The following is a 16022-nucleotide window of genomic DNA, read 5'->3' on the forward strand; positions in this document are numbered from 1 at the left end:
CTTTTAATTTTTATTTTTCTATGAAAGTTAATTTAATTTAAATATTTTATTTTATATTTTTTATTTTATATTAACATTTTGGTTTTTTAATTTACTTTTTTATTTTTTATACATAAAAAAATATTTACATTTTTTTTATTTTTTTTATTATTCTTAATTAAAATTTTTATTTTAATATAAATTTTTTTTTTATTATTCATTTTTTTATTTCATTTAGTTTTTTTTTATTTTTTAATTTATTCTTATTGGATTTTTTTTATTTTTTTGTTTATTCTTATTGGATTTTTTTATTTTTTTTAAATTTTTTTATTAAATTTTCTTTTAAATATTAAGTAAAATTTTTATTTTAAAATAAAATTAATTTTTATATTTTTTTATTATTAGTTGTTTTACTTAATTTAATGTTTTTATTTATTCTTATTGTTTTTTTTTTATTTATTTTCACTTTTAAATATTAATTTAATTTTTTTTAATTTAAATTTTATTATTTTTTTTTAATTTTTTTATTTTTAAGTTTTAATAAAATTTTAGAATTTTTTTATATTTTCATATATATTTTTTAATATCTAATAATATATAATATATTATATCTCACTTTACTTATTTCGCTATTTTTCTCGCGACCACAACAAGTGCTAATAATAATAATAACTCCATCTGCTCACTGCCGCTTTCGATCGTTACAATTACAAAACCGAAAGCAAAACGTTTTGGCAATTTAAAATCAATTAACCTTTTTCCTATGGACCAACACATCGACTGCTGCCTTTCTTAAGGCGGTGAAGGTAGAGAAATAGGAAAGAAATGCGAAAATTAAAAAAAAAATATATAAATATTGCGGCAGACTTTTAACTAACGCTGCCAATGAAAATTACGTGCAAATTAACTGAAAAAGAGCCGATAGATACTCGTCTATATGTATGTATGTATGTCTATATGCAGTTATTTATTGTTGTCAACTTGTTTGCCTTTTATTGTTTGCTTCGCTGCTGGTCCCAAGTGAAAGTGCCACATCCGCGAAACGTAAAACGCCAAATACTCTCTTACTAGCCGCCACAAACCGGTAGTTATGAACTGATGCTCATGCATACATACTTATCTCGGCGCGCTGGAGTGCTGGCAAGCGCGTCAGATATCACACGTGAAAACAAGTGGTTAATGCTTTGAGCATTTGAGCGCTGAGCCAACTGCTGCATCGGTTTGCAGCGAAGCGTGCTTGCGCAAATATTTGTTTTTGTTTTTATAATTTAGATATTTCTATTTCTATGGAAAAAATTAATATGACAAAGTTTTAGGTAATAAAAAAGATTTACAACTTTTGTGGAAAAATTTCTTTCAGATAAGATTTTAGTTTTTATTTTTTACAAAAAATTCTTTTCTTTCTTGAGTTTTTGGGTAAAATAAAGTAAGTTTTATCAACCATTTTCTAAACCATTGAAATTGGCTTCTGCTCTACTCGGTGAGTCCATGAACCTTCTAGGGGATAGTCAAGTGGCAACTAAGGCATCCGTTGCGCCTAAACTAAGTGTCACTGCGTTAGGTTATGCGAGAAGGCAATAACTAGACTCTCAGTTGGTTACTTGGAATAGAAGGAAACTAAAAGCCAGATGTTGTTTGAAGCAATTGACTCTTGGAACACTAGCATCTTAGGGCATAGTAGTATATAGTACTTACTTTGGGGATGTTTTGATGGTGATCAGACGAAAAAGCTGCCACTTCTAGCTATAATATTATAGTCATCATCACAAGACATCTACGCTTAAGATCCCACCTGCGGAAAATTGGTAAAGTGGTTTTGGCGGATTGCAGAGCCTGCGCGGAGGAAGATTGCGACTACCCAGCCTTCAGCCGGTTGGAATGGAATATCTTCCACGGTTTCCAATGCTTTAACTTACCTAAGAGACATTGGCCAGCTGGGGAAAAAATCAGGTATTTTCCCAAATCCACTGAGTTGCTAGATAAGGCTTAATTGGCTAAGACTTGGGAGCACAATGGGTCTAAATGCGCTGCCTGCGGTCTGGCACTCCTGCACCATCCTTTTCTATCAACCAATCAATCAATCATGGAATTACTGTTACTAAATTACATCTGGCAACCCTTCCAAGATGGAAATTAGTACGAATAAATGGCGCCTACCAAGTCTTTGACCCCTGTTGACCTTCTTCATGAAGTTAAGTCTTCTTTACAATATTTTTAGGTCTTTATTTCAAGTTCACTTCCAAGCTTTTTTATTTGGAGTTAGGCTATTTTTAAGATTAAATAATGTCTGTATATTTTCCAAGAGTCAAGCGTTAAAGATGGAATACAAAAGCTTTTAAAGTGATAAAAATTATAATGGAATAATTATTTGCAAGTCAATCAATCAGTTCATCATTTTGACTAACGCATTTCAAGTGTCTCAAATGTATATTAGAGCGGGTCGATTTACAGGAAGCCAAAAAAAGAAAGAAATCACGTATGCGAGAACAACTTTGCCTCAGAGACTGTGGGTCTAAAATGGGCCAGCAATTTTTCTATTTTTTCTAATTTTTTTTATCATAAACATTTTTTTGTAATTTTTTGAGATATCCGAATGAAATTTAATTCGTAAGTGAATTTTGATATTATATTGATCATTTGTCGAAATCTCTTAGGCAAAGTTGTTCAGAATGACCCGTAGAACATTTCTCGCATACGTGATTTTGTTTTTTTTTTTTGCTCGAAACCGGTTTTGGATCTGATACATCTTAGGAAAAATTATTCTGATTGATCTGTTTTCAGAACATTTTGCCACTTGTTGCCGCGAAACAGCTGATTGCTGATGAGTGTGTGTATATCTCGGCGGCATCTGCGAGTCAAGTGCGAGTTCAAATTGCTGATTTTCAACAACAAAAAAATAAAATAATAATACTTCAATTGGAAAGTCACGTAAACGCCGAGTTCACAGTCAAAACAAAGTCATTTCGGTATCGTTTAACACATCGGTGCAACAAAATGTGGCATATTGTATGCCAAAGCACGGTTGTAGGTGTGTGTATGCACCATTCCCTTAATTTGTTTTTGTTTTTGTAATATTCTTAGCTTGATTAGCTGTCTGCTAAGGCACTTGTCTATAGCCCACAGCCAATAATCCACTCATTTTCCCTGCAAAATGCTAACTTGCCTCCACCGACTGCCACTCTTTTGTTTCATGCTTTATTCAAAATAGTTGTGTGCACCTTGCTGGGCATTGCAATGCTGCCGTTCTGCATAGCGATGCTTGCTGTCCATTCCATTCGAATCCGCTTCAGCGTTCCCTTTGGACTTGCTGCTTGGCCTTTTGTGTTGTTTGTTGTTTGTTGCACGTGCTACGCATGCATAATAGCTGGTGATGCGTGTAGCATGTTGCATGTTGCATACATATAGTATGCTTTTGTTGCCACTTACGCTTACAAACCGCATAATGTATATGTACATATGTATGTGTTTGTAAGCATGCTTGCAACATAAAAACAAAGAACAAGAAAAAAATACCTGCTGACTTTGGCAGTCACTTGTGCCGCCGCCGCCACCGTTGGAGAGGTGAATGACATTGGCTGTTTAGATACAAATTGAAAATTAACACCACTTGTTTCTATTTTTACATATTCAAGCGCGCACATACATACATACATACATATATATAAATGCATACAAGCGCGCTTGAAACAGTGGTGTATGCGGCTATGGTGGCATATTTATGGTGTATATGTATATTTTTTGTCAGCATTTGAACAATTTGATAATCTTTTTATTTATGCTCGCATACTACATACATATAAACATGTGTATTTTATATGTAAAATAAATTTTTTTCTCACTCGAGCTTTTTCTAAGCATTCTCATATTTGTTGTAATCTATTTTTTTACACTTCTCTATGTGTTTATTTTGTTTTTGGGTGCATGGTTTACATATTTATATATAAAATATTTGAGTGTGTGCAGTGGCTTGTTGGATAATTATTTTTTATTTTATTATGTGAATTAAGACAACAAATTTTTGGTCCGACTTGACAGAAATTTGAAAAAAAAATTTAGATTTTAAAAGCAATGGTGTTGATTCAGTTCCAACCGTAGCTTTTTGCGGTAAACATAAAGCTCCAACTAAAATCAAATCGGAACAAAATAGTTTTATTAATAGAAAATCTGGTGCCTAATTGGAGCTTTTTTGTTTATATTATCAAAATGACGACCTCAAGAGAATTGCTTACCAGATACTATTCGGGTAAAACCAACACTTGATATTTTATCAAATATCGAAATGTTCAACTCTACAAAGCGGTTTTCGCAAAAAACAGATAGTTGTTGTATCGGCAAGAAAATTTTCCCGCTCTTATGACATTTCTCTTCAGTAAGGTTTGTCATTTCAGCATGGAAAGATATACATATGATGCAACAACGAGTCGAAATTATTAAAATTTACTACACAAATGTAAGAGCGCTACGTCCAATTTATGGTCGTCGTAATCATGCTGTCAAATCAACAGTTGAGCGTCTGGTGGACAAATTTGAATTCACAGGCATAGTACAAAAGGTTCTTGTGCCAGTAAGGCAAAGAAGTGTCCGTAGTGTCGAGAATAACCCAACAATTGAGGAAGACCCACAATCAGTCTCTCACACGTCGTTCTCAAGCGCTGGGCATCTCTGTGACGTCGTTGTGGCAAATTTTGCGGAAAGATCTTGGCTTACATGCTTAGAAGATCAAAACTGAAATCGCTTGACCACCAGAATCGTCGTATGTTCGTGAATTGTGCTGAGCAACAACTTGAAAATGATCCGGATTTTCATCGAAAAATTATCTTCAGCGATGATGAGGCTGATTTCTGGCTGAATGGCTTCGTCAAAAGTAAAATATGCGTTATTGGTTAGGCAGTAGTCCACACGTACTCCAGGAGTCACCACTGGGTTTGGTGCGGTTTATGGGCCGGCGTTGTCATTGTGCCATACTTCTTACGTGATGATGAAGACCGGCACGTTAATGTAAATGGGAATCGCTATCGCTCAATGATACCAAATATTTTTGACCCGATTCGGATGATATGGACTTGGACAATATGTGGTTCCAACAGAATAACGCCATAAGCCACACAGCCAATGTAACAATCAATTTATTGAAAAAAAAGTTTTTGTGAACGTGTGATCTCACGAAATGACCCAATCAATTGGCCGCCTCGGTCGTGCGATTTGACGTCGTTAGACTATTTCCTGTGGTGCTACGTCAAGTCTATGGTGTATGTCAAGAAGCCAGCGACGTTTGATACACTTCGTATGAATATCGTACTTGAAATTGCAGCAGTATCGGCCGATTTATGCTTGAAAATTGGGTTCAGCGATCGGACTTCTGCAAGCGAGCCCGTGATGGCCATGCAAAAAATAATCGAGTTCCATACATAATGGTATCGAAAGTACTTTCACAGGAATAAAGACTTTTGTAGCGCTATTATTGAAAACCCCGTTAGAGATTTGAACGAAGACAAAGTTCACCGACTTTCTAAAAACCAATTTGATATTTTGACTTGAGATTTTTTGATTAAAAATGAGATTTTTTTCCGATATTATGTCTGTATAAGGAGAAAAAATAAATATTTTATATAAAAATAGAATGTGTTTAGGACATAGCAAGGATATTTTACAAAAAAATTCGTGAAAGAATAGATTGTTTTGAAAAAAATAAAAACTAAAATCTTATCTGAAAAAAGTTCGTTGTACCTTTCGTCCTATATATATACAAGTACAAAGTGGTTATACCCTAAAATCTGTTTCTTCGACTATATGTACTTTTAATGTCGCTATTTTGAAAGGTTCTGCTGTTAATTTCAACATTTATAATATCAATAACAGAAGTGGAATATTTTATAATAAATTGCTTCTGTCGTCAACTAGGGGAAATTTATATTGCTTTCTCAAAGTGCGAACAGGGAGCAATAATTTTTTTTGTTTTTCTTTCTTTAAAAATTTGCTTCAAAACTACTTTGCATATAGAATTTGCATTCATTGTCAAAGAAAGCGTCACTTTTCCAAGCGTTTAAGCACGCTTGCGAACACATAAACTTTACCTGACGAGATTGTCAAGCTTCCTATCTGATCTCCTCTACATACTTAAGCTGTGTTAAAGAGTGTAAATGGCAACAGAAATGTCAAGTGCATAACGCAAAACCAGAAATTTCACAGTGTGGTCATAAAACTTAAGAAAAAAGCAATAAAAAAATTTTTAGTTGGTTTTTGAGACAAAAATTTTTTTAAAATTTTTAAAGCAGTGTAAACGGTCAAAAGTAATTTAAAAAACTATTATTTTCTGTCAATCAAATGGCAAAATGACTTTATTTCATCCACTCCTCTCACTTATCATGCCGTTGAGCTCGTGCTTTAAATCGCTCTTAAAACAATAAGAAAGCGATAACAGTAAATTAATTAGCCCCAAAGTGAGCGAAGCGCGCACTGACCTTTTGACTTAGTTAGCAAATGAACTTAGGCCACAGCGAGCGCCACTTAACCACTTTAAAGCCAAAGTGTAGTATTCTGCAGCGAGCAAGCGAATATGCCAAGCGGCAGCCAGCGCTCTGCTTCGTCTGTAGCGGCTTTCAGCTTTTGTTGTTGCACTGCGAATATCGATTACAGAATACCCAAAAGTGTGTCACTAAACAAAAGCGTCAAAAGCAAATGCAAACAATAGAAAAATGTTTATACTAAAGAAAACGAAATTAATACATAGTTAAAGAAATGGCCGAGAAGGTCGTTACGGTAGGTGAAAAGGTGAGCGATATTAAAACACCTTATTATCATTAAGAGGTTTAATTATTCGAAGGTATGCTGGACTTGACAGCATGTGGTGCTGTTGCTTGTTATTTTGGTGCTGTTGATATTTTTTCAGTTTCTTTTGCTGTAAAATTTTTCTGTTTATGATACTATTTTTTCCCTTTCTGTTGCTGTAAATAACATTTCTGTTTCCAGTACAAAATTTTCTGTTCTTGTTACTATTTTTTGCTGTAAGTATTTTTCCGTTTCTGTTACTATTTTTTTCTGCTACTGTGCTTTTTGGGTTCAGCAATAGTTTATTGTTGTAAAAGTCTTAACGTTATTGTTGCAAGTTAAAGCTGATCGGAATACGTAGTATATTAGAGTATAGCAGCATGGAGAGCACAATAGAATAGAATAGGTCGCGATGCATTCTTCATCTATTTATCTTATAGCAGCCAAATGGCTAGAATATTTTACTTTCTTTTGTGAACAGAAATTTTCTGTTTCTCTTTTAGTCGCTTGTTTTCGTTCTGATTGCGTTTCTGTTAATGATTTCTTATATATATTTCCAACTTGCGAAAGTATACATTTTTTAGATTAGATGATTTTTTTTTTATTTCAAAGCCATAATGTTTCTTTAGTTTACATTTCAAATAAATTTATTTTCTTCTTCATATTAGTCTTTCATAAAATTTCTTCTGTAGACAACAGTCGCAGACAGAAACCACAGAACGGAAATATTTTGCTTGAAAGAGATTGTCTAGATATAATTTATTGTATACATTAAAAGTATTCGTTATAAAAGTATTCGTCAAAATAGCTGATAAGGCCTTTTGCACGTTGAGAAGTTTTCTGTTTTGTCTAAAAAAAATATTTGCTGGAAAAAAATAATATATAATATATAAATAATAATATCATTTACTCTTCCATTTCTTTTGGTTTGACAATTTCTTAAACAATATTTTGATTTAAAAAGTTCCAAATTTCACAATTTTCTCTAAAAATATAGTGTTTCTACGATCTGTTTGAAACGAAATGGCAACTCCGCTTGTAAACATACCTGTCTCCTTCTCTTTCGCTCTCCAAGCATGCTGTTCACCTGTGTGCGCACATTAAAATAATGTCAGCACAGTGCATGCCAATAGTACGCGCACAATATTTTCTTGCTTTCATATCTACATATACATACAAACACACTTATTTTTTTCTGTTTAGCAGCAGTTGAAAGGAAATAATTAGTTGGCTTTTAAAAATAGAATATTTTCGGCATGAAGATTTTCACAAGCACACACATACAATTGTATCTATGTAAATATGTAGCTTTGAAGATGCTGAAAGACACTGAGATATGTATCTACATTTGTACTCTTAGATTGTATGTATATCTCTATATGTTTGTATAATACAATTTTGTTTTAATTTCTGCTCTTTAATCAGGCACTTTATTTGTTTTTCGCTTCTCTTTTTTATTTTTCGTGCAAATGTAAGTGTTTTGACTGTGTAATTGCTTGTTTAAAGTTCTATTTACATATACATTTGTATATATTATTATATACTATTGTTTTAAATGTTTTCGGCAGCACTTTGGGTGTTAGTTGTGGGAAGAAAAATCTATGAAAATAATAATTTAAAACAAATTTGACGCGCGTCATCAATAAGTCTGTGTCAACAAGGGAATGTGTTCATTTGTGGTCAAATTTTACATGAAATTTTAATTAGTAAGAACTTGTGCTTTACTTTGATCTAAGCTAGCTGGCTTTTCTTAAAATAAATATATGTTTACGTTATATATATATTTACAATTATTAGTCACACTCTTGACATTATAATTTACCAAAGTCAGGAAGTTTTTGTTTTTAAATAAATGAGTAGCAATGTGATTTGCTTAAAACTAAATTATTTGTTTTGTTGAAGCCGCAAAGTTTTTGTGAATCATTTTGAGGTTATTATACTTTTTTAAACGCAAATAAACCTTATTCTAACATACTCTTAGCAAGAATATATGTGGCATCACCCATAACTGTAAACAACTAACCGAAATCCCTATAACATCTGATCAAAAATGACCCGGAGTGACAAAAAATACATTTTCATGTATTTAATTATTCTTCTTTAATGACGTAGACACCGCTAACGTGGTTAAAGCGGAGTTTACAACAGCGCTCCTGTCGTTATTTCTCTTCGCTGTTTCGCGCCATTTGCAAATTCCAAGTACAGCCAGGTCCTTCTCCACCTAATCTTTCCAACAGATAGAGGTCTTCATCTTCCTCTGCTTCCTACGGTGGGTACTGCGTCGAATACTCTCAGAGCTGGAGTGTCTTCAACCATTCGGACGACATGATCTAGCCAGTATAGCCACTGTCTCTTGATTCGCTGAACTATGAAATGCCGCCGTATATATCTCGTACAGCTCGTTCCAACGACTGTGTTATTCACAGTTGCCAATGCTCAAAGGACCATAAATCTTCCGCAGAACCTTTCTCTCGAAAACTCCTAACGCCGACTCATCAGATGTTGTCATCGTTCATGCCTCTGTACCATGTAGCAGGACGGGAATAATGAGTGACTCGTAGAATTTGATTTTTTTCGTCGAGCGAATACTTTTCTTCTCAATTACCTTAGTCAATCCGAAGTAGCACCTCGTTTGATATCGAACGGCTCCGATAGGTCCTTCCCAATCCGACGGAGCTTTTGGTATTGCTCACCGTCAGTTTAGTTTTGCGGGGATACCAAATTTAGACAAAGCGGCATAAAGGCAACTCCTTTTCGTGCTATCAAAAGCAGTTTTGAAATCGCCGAAGAGGTACTGTGTGTCCATCCTCTTTTCACGGGTCTGGCGCATGGTGAATATCTGGTGAGTTGTTGATTTTCCAGGTTAGAAGCCAGACTGATAAAGTCCAATCAGTTCGTTGACGGTGGGCTTTAATCATTCACACAATACGCTCGATAGAACCTTATATGCGATCTTGAGGAGGCTTATCCCACGGTAGTTGGCGCAGATTGTGATGTCTCTCTTTTTGTGGGTTGGGCAGAGCACACTTAAATTTCAATCGTCGGGAATGCTTTCGTTCTTCGCCGCCGTATTTGAATAGCTCGGCCGGTAATCCATCGGCCCTGCCCATTTGTTGTTCAGACGGGTAATTGCTATTCGAACTTCTTCAAGGTCTTGCAATGGAAAGTCTTGGAAAGTCTGCTCCATCGTCATCGATTGGGGAATCGGGTTCGCCTTCTCCTGGCGTTGTACTTTCACTGCCATTCAGTAGGCTGGAGAAGTTGCCTCCATAATTTCAGTATGCTCTGAGCATCGGTTACTAGATCACCTCTGGGGATTCCACAAGAGTAGGCTCCGGTCTTGAAACCTTCTATTAGTCTTTTTGTGGAATTTTCGAGGATTATCCTTGTCGCCCAGCTTGCGAAGCTCCTCGTACTCTCGGCTTGCGGCCTCTCTCTTTTTTTGTCTGTACATGCGTCTCGCTTAATTCTTGAACTCTCGGTATTTATCCCATCCCGCACGTGTCGATGTTGATTGTATGTATGTTTGTATGCATTTTATCACAAGTTTTCATTATCGCCTTCAAAATATGTCTGAGCCTCTAATCGATTTTGCGAATCTCGGGTTTTTCGGCTTCGGTTCTTTTAAAGCTATCATTTTAATTCCGACGGCATCTTCATAAACCTACGTCTCGTCACCAGTAATGATGCATAATATATATAAATGGTCCTCAGCTAAGTTTTCAAACACGACTACTACTCAACGTCGATTTTTCAGAAGATTTTGCTGTGAGTCTAGCCCGTCATACCCAAAACATGAACCAAAATGTTTAGTCGATCAACAAGGATGTTGAGCAGTCCGGGTAAAATTTGATCAAATGGTGGTACATTAACTGCTCGAAGGCGATAATGAAACGAAAGAAGAATATTCGTCGCGCAAAAACTTGCTCCAAGTATATTTTTCGGGTTCCTAATCGTAAGGTAGCTGTAAGAGTTGCTGTGGAGTGGGAGGGCTCAATAGACTACATGTCACATAACACTTCATTTTCAAGTCTATCTTATATAAATTAACATTATGTAAACCCAATCTCTAAAAACTTCAAAATTTTCTGAAGGAAAAAATATAACAAAAAAAAAATATCTTACTTAATAAGCACCCTCAACAAATTAAGCATCGACATATAATTAGCATACAGGCAGCTGCTCAATAGCTCGTCCAAAATACCCACTGACCCATTTGCATCAATCGTTTTCGCATTCAAAGTGCCGTCCATGAGTGTTAATTGCTGCTCGCTGCCGTTCAATAAATACTCACATACAAACACAAATTGCAAGCGCTCCATTATATGACATAATGACATTTTTGTTCTTCCGCAATTTTCAACGCAACAGCAACAACAATAAGAGCAGCAAAAAACTGTGTGAAGAACTCCTAAACACTTTCATAGCCGCAATCGTTTGACGAGCTGTGAGGACATTTTTGACCTATAAAACATAATTTTTTGCAATCGTTTGCATTTTTCCAATGAAGTGCCAAGCAGTGCCACGAACAGTTGCAAGCTGTTTAATGTGCAACACATGTACAGTACTTTGCCGTTGTCACTTACCGTTACAAAAAGCTTTACGAGCAACAACACACTGTCATTAGTGCGGCGCTGCAATTTCGAGCGCAAAGCAATCGGAGCACTTGGGAGTGCCTAAGCATCAAGTGGCAGTGGCGGTGGCGGCAGCAGTAGTGGTCTCAGCCTCCTTAGTGGGCAACCGCAGATGATAATAATAATATTCTAAGCACTGACTGTCCGCCTGCTGCATTTCCGACATTTTGACGCGTCTGTGCGCGCTTCTAATGCAGCGTCTCGTAAGTGTCGCCTTGTCCGTGCCCACTCGATGTGACGCGTCTTGAGAAAATAGAAAAAACTAATAAAAAAAATGTATTTGCTGTTTTTAGACGACATGCTGTTTTTTCTCTTTCTTCTTAGCATTTCTCTTTAATTTTAATTTTTTTTGTTCTTCTTTTCCGCAAATGAGCAAAGTGTTTATAATTAGCTGCATTTGACTTCGTTCGTTTTTCCGTTTGTATTTTCGTACATTTTCTTCTTCCTATATTCTTTTGTCCATTTTTCATTTAATTTTTGTTATTTTTAACCAAATTTATTTCATTTCTTACATTTCTGTCTCTGAGCTGCCGTTGGGCATGCTTTCTTTGTAGAGCTGTATATAGTGCTTTTGTTTTGTTTTTGTATTCCTTTCCTTTTTACGGGTGTATACAACGCATATTTTTTACAGTTTTATTTATTTGCTTTTTAATTAATTTTAATTTTTTTTTTATTTATTATTAATTTTTTTTATTTTTTTTAGTTTTTGAAAATAATTTTTTTTTAATTTTTTTAGTTTTTGATAATTTTTTTTAGTTTTTGAAAATAATTTTTTTTGTTTAAATTTTTTATATTTTTTTTAAATTTTTTTAATTTATTTTTTTTATAACTTTTTTTCACTTCTCTTTTTCTACTTTTATACCATTCTGTTGCTGCGCACTCAATACTAAAAGCCCTTTATGATTTTGTTAATTAAGCAAAAAATATAATGCCCACTGACATTTTTATGCGTGTCGTTAATCGAAATATATTTATGTTTGGCTTTATTTGCTAAGTGCTGCGTCGCATCTTTCTTCGTCAAAAGGGATTTGTTGCGACAAAAGCGTCGGCAGACACAGCTTGTGGTTGTAAACATGTCAATAAAGAAAATAATGTGTTAACAAGTGGAGCATACGCGAGATTTTTGAGGCGATGACAATGTAATTTTTTCCACACGGGTCTATGGACTAATATTTTAAAAATCTTGGCATAGAAAATGATTTTTTTCTTTGGTCATATATATAGTATATCTTAAGCTGTAAATAAAATAAATAATATAATTAGTTTTTAAAATGAAGAGTATGATTACTTTTTAAAAGGTCCCAGTCTAATCTCACTGTTAGTAATACAGTTGATACTCTGAAGTTCTTCATAACTCGAACTCTTAAATTGGATAAAATTTCAAAAAAAAAATACTCATAACTCGAAGTTTTTTTGTGGATTACAGTGATTCTAGTTAGGGAAGTTCAACTGTGTATATTTCACAAGTGATCAAATTTGACCCGGACTGCTCCATAAAAAAAAGTTTGTGGAAATTTAATCGATAGAATCGTTTTTTTTTTTTAATTTTTTTTTGTACAACCTTCTTAAATAGACGTGTTTAGTTTGATCTCCATGTACCAATTAGCATAATTGGCCTGGCGATTTTTACCATGAAAAAATGAAAAAAATTATTAACGAGTTTGCTCAAAATTTTTAGTTTCTAATGGAATCACGCCTAATGTTTGGTTGAAAATGCTGCAGACGGGTTTAGGCATTATATTATCACGAATACAAGTGTTTGAGTGGCACGGAATGTCGAAAAGTCATCGGAAACTTGCCTCAAGCGAGTCGTCCTTCCACCTCTGTTAATGACGACAATATCGAAAAAGTTAAAGAAACGTTATTTAAAAATCTGTGTTTTGGCATCAGAGGGATAGCAGAGAATTTCCGCATCTCTTATGGATCGACTCAACATATTTTGGTTAATGTTTTGGGTATGAAGTGGGTAAATGCTAGACTCGTACCAAAAGACCTGAATTTTTTGCAAGAAAAACTAGTACGAGTCGAAAAAAAAAAAAATAATTGACAACTTTACTGAGGACCTTACATTCATCAAATGTATTATTACTAATGACATTATGACTACGACGTCAAAACTATCAACAACTGAGCGATTGCTGCATCAAAAAAGAGCCGAAAACGGAAAAAAATGAATGCACTGAAAGTCACCCAAACGTGGCTTATAGCAAGTGTATAGAAAATCAGATTAAAAATTAATATGCTTGGATTGGTTAAGGAGCCTATTTTGAAGGAGATAAGGAGGATTGTGAAATAAGTAAAAATGGAGTTTTGTTTTTTGGTCAGGCTGGGTCAAATTAGATCAGATAGTACACATCTCAAGTAGTTATATACCCTAATTTGAAGTTGAGTGCTTAACATCTTAAGATGTGATCGGATTCTGTATAAATATAAATTTATAGAGCAGGGTATTCAGCTATTGCCAACGATAAAAAAGTTTTCCGCATTCTTTTTGAAATTATGATCTTTATTCGTCTAATATACTTATGGCTCGTCATAAGACTGTTAAGTAAATTAGCTCTGCTATTTGTGTTTGGTTTGCTGGTCTCTTAAGTTGACTAAATCATCCCTAATCCTTCAACCGTCAATCCACTATCTTTTCTCTCGAAACACTGAGGTCTTCCAGAGGACAGTTAGAGTGGTGATTAGAGTCATCTACTATCAGCACCCAGGATGTGGCTTCGATCCGTATGCTCTACAGTAGTTATCTATTCTATTGTGGTTATCGTGTAGAAGTAATGACAAACTTAAGAGTTTATTTCTGTCAGAAGAAAGTGTCTTATAAAGTTAAACAACCAATTTTCATGTGCTCTAATTGTTGAATAACTGCCCAACGCATCCCACAGCGGATGAAATCTAAAAGGATTGTGCTTATCAAAGCAGGTATCATAGACCTTTCGCTTGAGGTTTAGAAGGCAATTTTTGTTAAGTGTATTACATTTTTTTATAAAAAGTAACTGGAACGACCTCAAAAAAAGGTTCTATGAAGGTTCTATAAGAAAGTTCTACAGGAAAGATCTATAGGTAAGTTGCAAACTTAAGGTTTTTTTTCATTAACTGGCTGAGAAGTAAAAGTTGCTTTTAATCGAAGGAAATAAGAATGAAACAGCAAAAAGTATGCTTCAAATTTGAGCTGGAAAGCATTTAGGCGTAAAAGAACATACAAATTTTGGGACAAATAATATATCTCATTAATTGAGAGCAACAATCATTTACAAAAGTAGAGGTTTTGAAGCCATTATTTTTGAAATTAATTTGTGCCGAAATAAGTGAATTATTTAATTACAAACTCAAACAAATTGCGCCTTGTGACAATAGAGTTATAAATTATGTCATTACCTTTAGCACTTGAATTGAATAGTAAGCGATTATCAAGACAACCTGTGACCAACGGCAAGGTCAAGTTCGCAGATTCGCTTATCAAATACATATTTACAATCTAATTAAATTGTTTTTATTAATTTTTGCAATTACACTTCGAACACTCACTTCAAACACGCTTAACGACCCAACTACAAAAAAACGGTTAGCACTCATTGCCAACTTGAATTAACTACAGTCATTAGCGTAATTATGAGTTACTATTTTTGGCACGCAATCGACTGCTACTTTTTCCAGTTCATTCACAAAAACCTTTTTTAACAAAGAGAATTCCCACACTACTCAAACAAAATGAAGCCGAAAAAAAAAAGAATTAAGTAAGTGTTAAAGAAATATTTAAAAGTGGCGCACCAGCAAACGTAGTAAAAAATTATGAAAATTTTTCTGCACTTCTTAAAAAGCCATTAACGAAATTACCGCAATAGCTGCGCGGCTCGCCGGCTGGCGCTTTGGCTACTTCACGCGGCTTGCCGCCGGCCAAAACAGCACAATGCGCTGCCGGGCCGCCCAGTTGCGCTCGATTCGCCAGCGCTCTCAGCCGCAACACACGAGCAAAATGCAGATGAAATAAATTTTACTATTTTCGGCACCAAACTAGAGTTGAGTAACTAACGCGCGCGCACACACATACGCCGCCCAACTAGCACTCGCCTGCGGCCGCTCGCACGCGCTTATTTTGGCTGCTCTTCGCAGTGGTCGCGTCGCTCCACATTCGGCTGGCTCCACTATTGCCACTGGTCTTTTAGCCGTTTAGTCGCCGAGCGAGTGTGGTCGTGGGGTGGTTACGCCGCAGCAAGCCGTACGCACAAGCGCAAAGTGCGCCGCGCCGCATACAAAATATTTTCCAAACGATTTACGATTTACGAGTCTGCAAATTTATTAGTTTCTTCTACGCGCTGCTTGTTGGCGTTTCGAAATTCGTTGTTTTTTGTTTCTTGCCTGTTTATTTTAACTTTAATTTCATAGTAAATTGTGTTAATAAAAACTGCAGAAGCGGAAGAAGAAGAAGAAGAGAAGAAATTTGTGGGCAAAAAGTGTTTTCTCAAACAGTTCAACGGTCTTTTTGGTTTGCTATAAAATAATTGTTGTTTGTTGTTGCTATTGTGTTGTGCTAAAGTGTTGGTGGTGGTGTTGTTGTTGTTAATTATTGTTATTATTTTTTTTAATTTTGTTGTGTGATTAATGTTGTTATTATTTTTCGTTTGTTTGTTGTGACTGGTG

General features: G+C 34.9%; 1 protein-coding gene across 10 annotated transcripts in view; it reads left to right on the forward strand.

Moving 5' to 3' along the window:
- LOC126763630 (supervillin) overlaps positions 1–16022 on the forward strand; it is a 473985-nt gene that overhangs the window by 97443 nt on the left and 360520 nt on the right. For 4 of the 10 annotated variants that reach the window (XM_050481319.1, XM_050481320.1, XM_050481325.1 and 1 more), the window contains exon 1: positions 15562–15867. The exons of 3 other annotated variants lie outside the window; for them this stretch is intronic. The gene's annotated coding sequence lies outside the window, so the exon portion shown is untranslated. Of the gene's footprint in view, positions 1–15560; positions 15868–16022 lie in introns of those variants that run through there. 3 more of the 10 variants (XM_050481326.1, XM_050481327.1, XM_050481328.1) reach the window with 2 other exon arrangements.

This window comes from Bactrocera neohumeralis, chromosome 6 (assembly GCF_024586455.1).
Source record: "Bactrocera neohumeralis isolate Rockhampton chromosome 6, APGP_CSIRO_Bneo_wtdbg2-racon-allhic-juicebox.fasta_v2, whole genome shotgun sequence".
NCBI lineage: Eukaryota > Metazoa > Arthropoda > Insecta > Diptera > Tephritidae > Bactrocera > Bactrocera neohumeralis.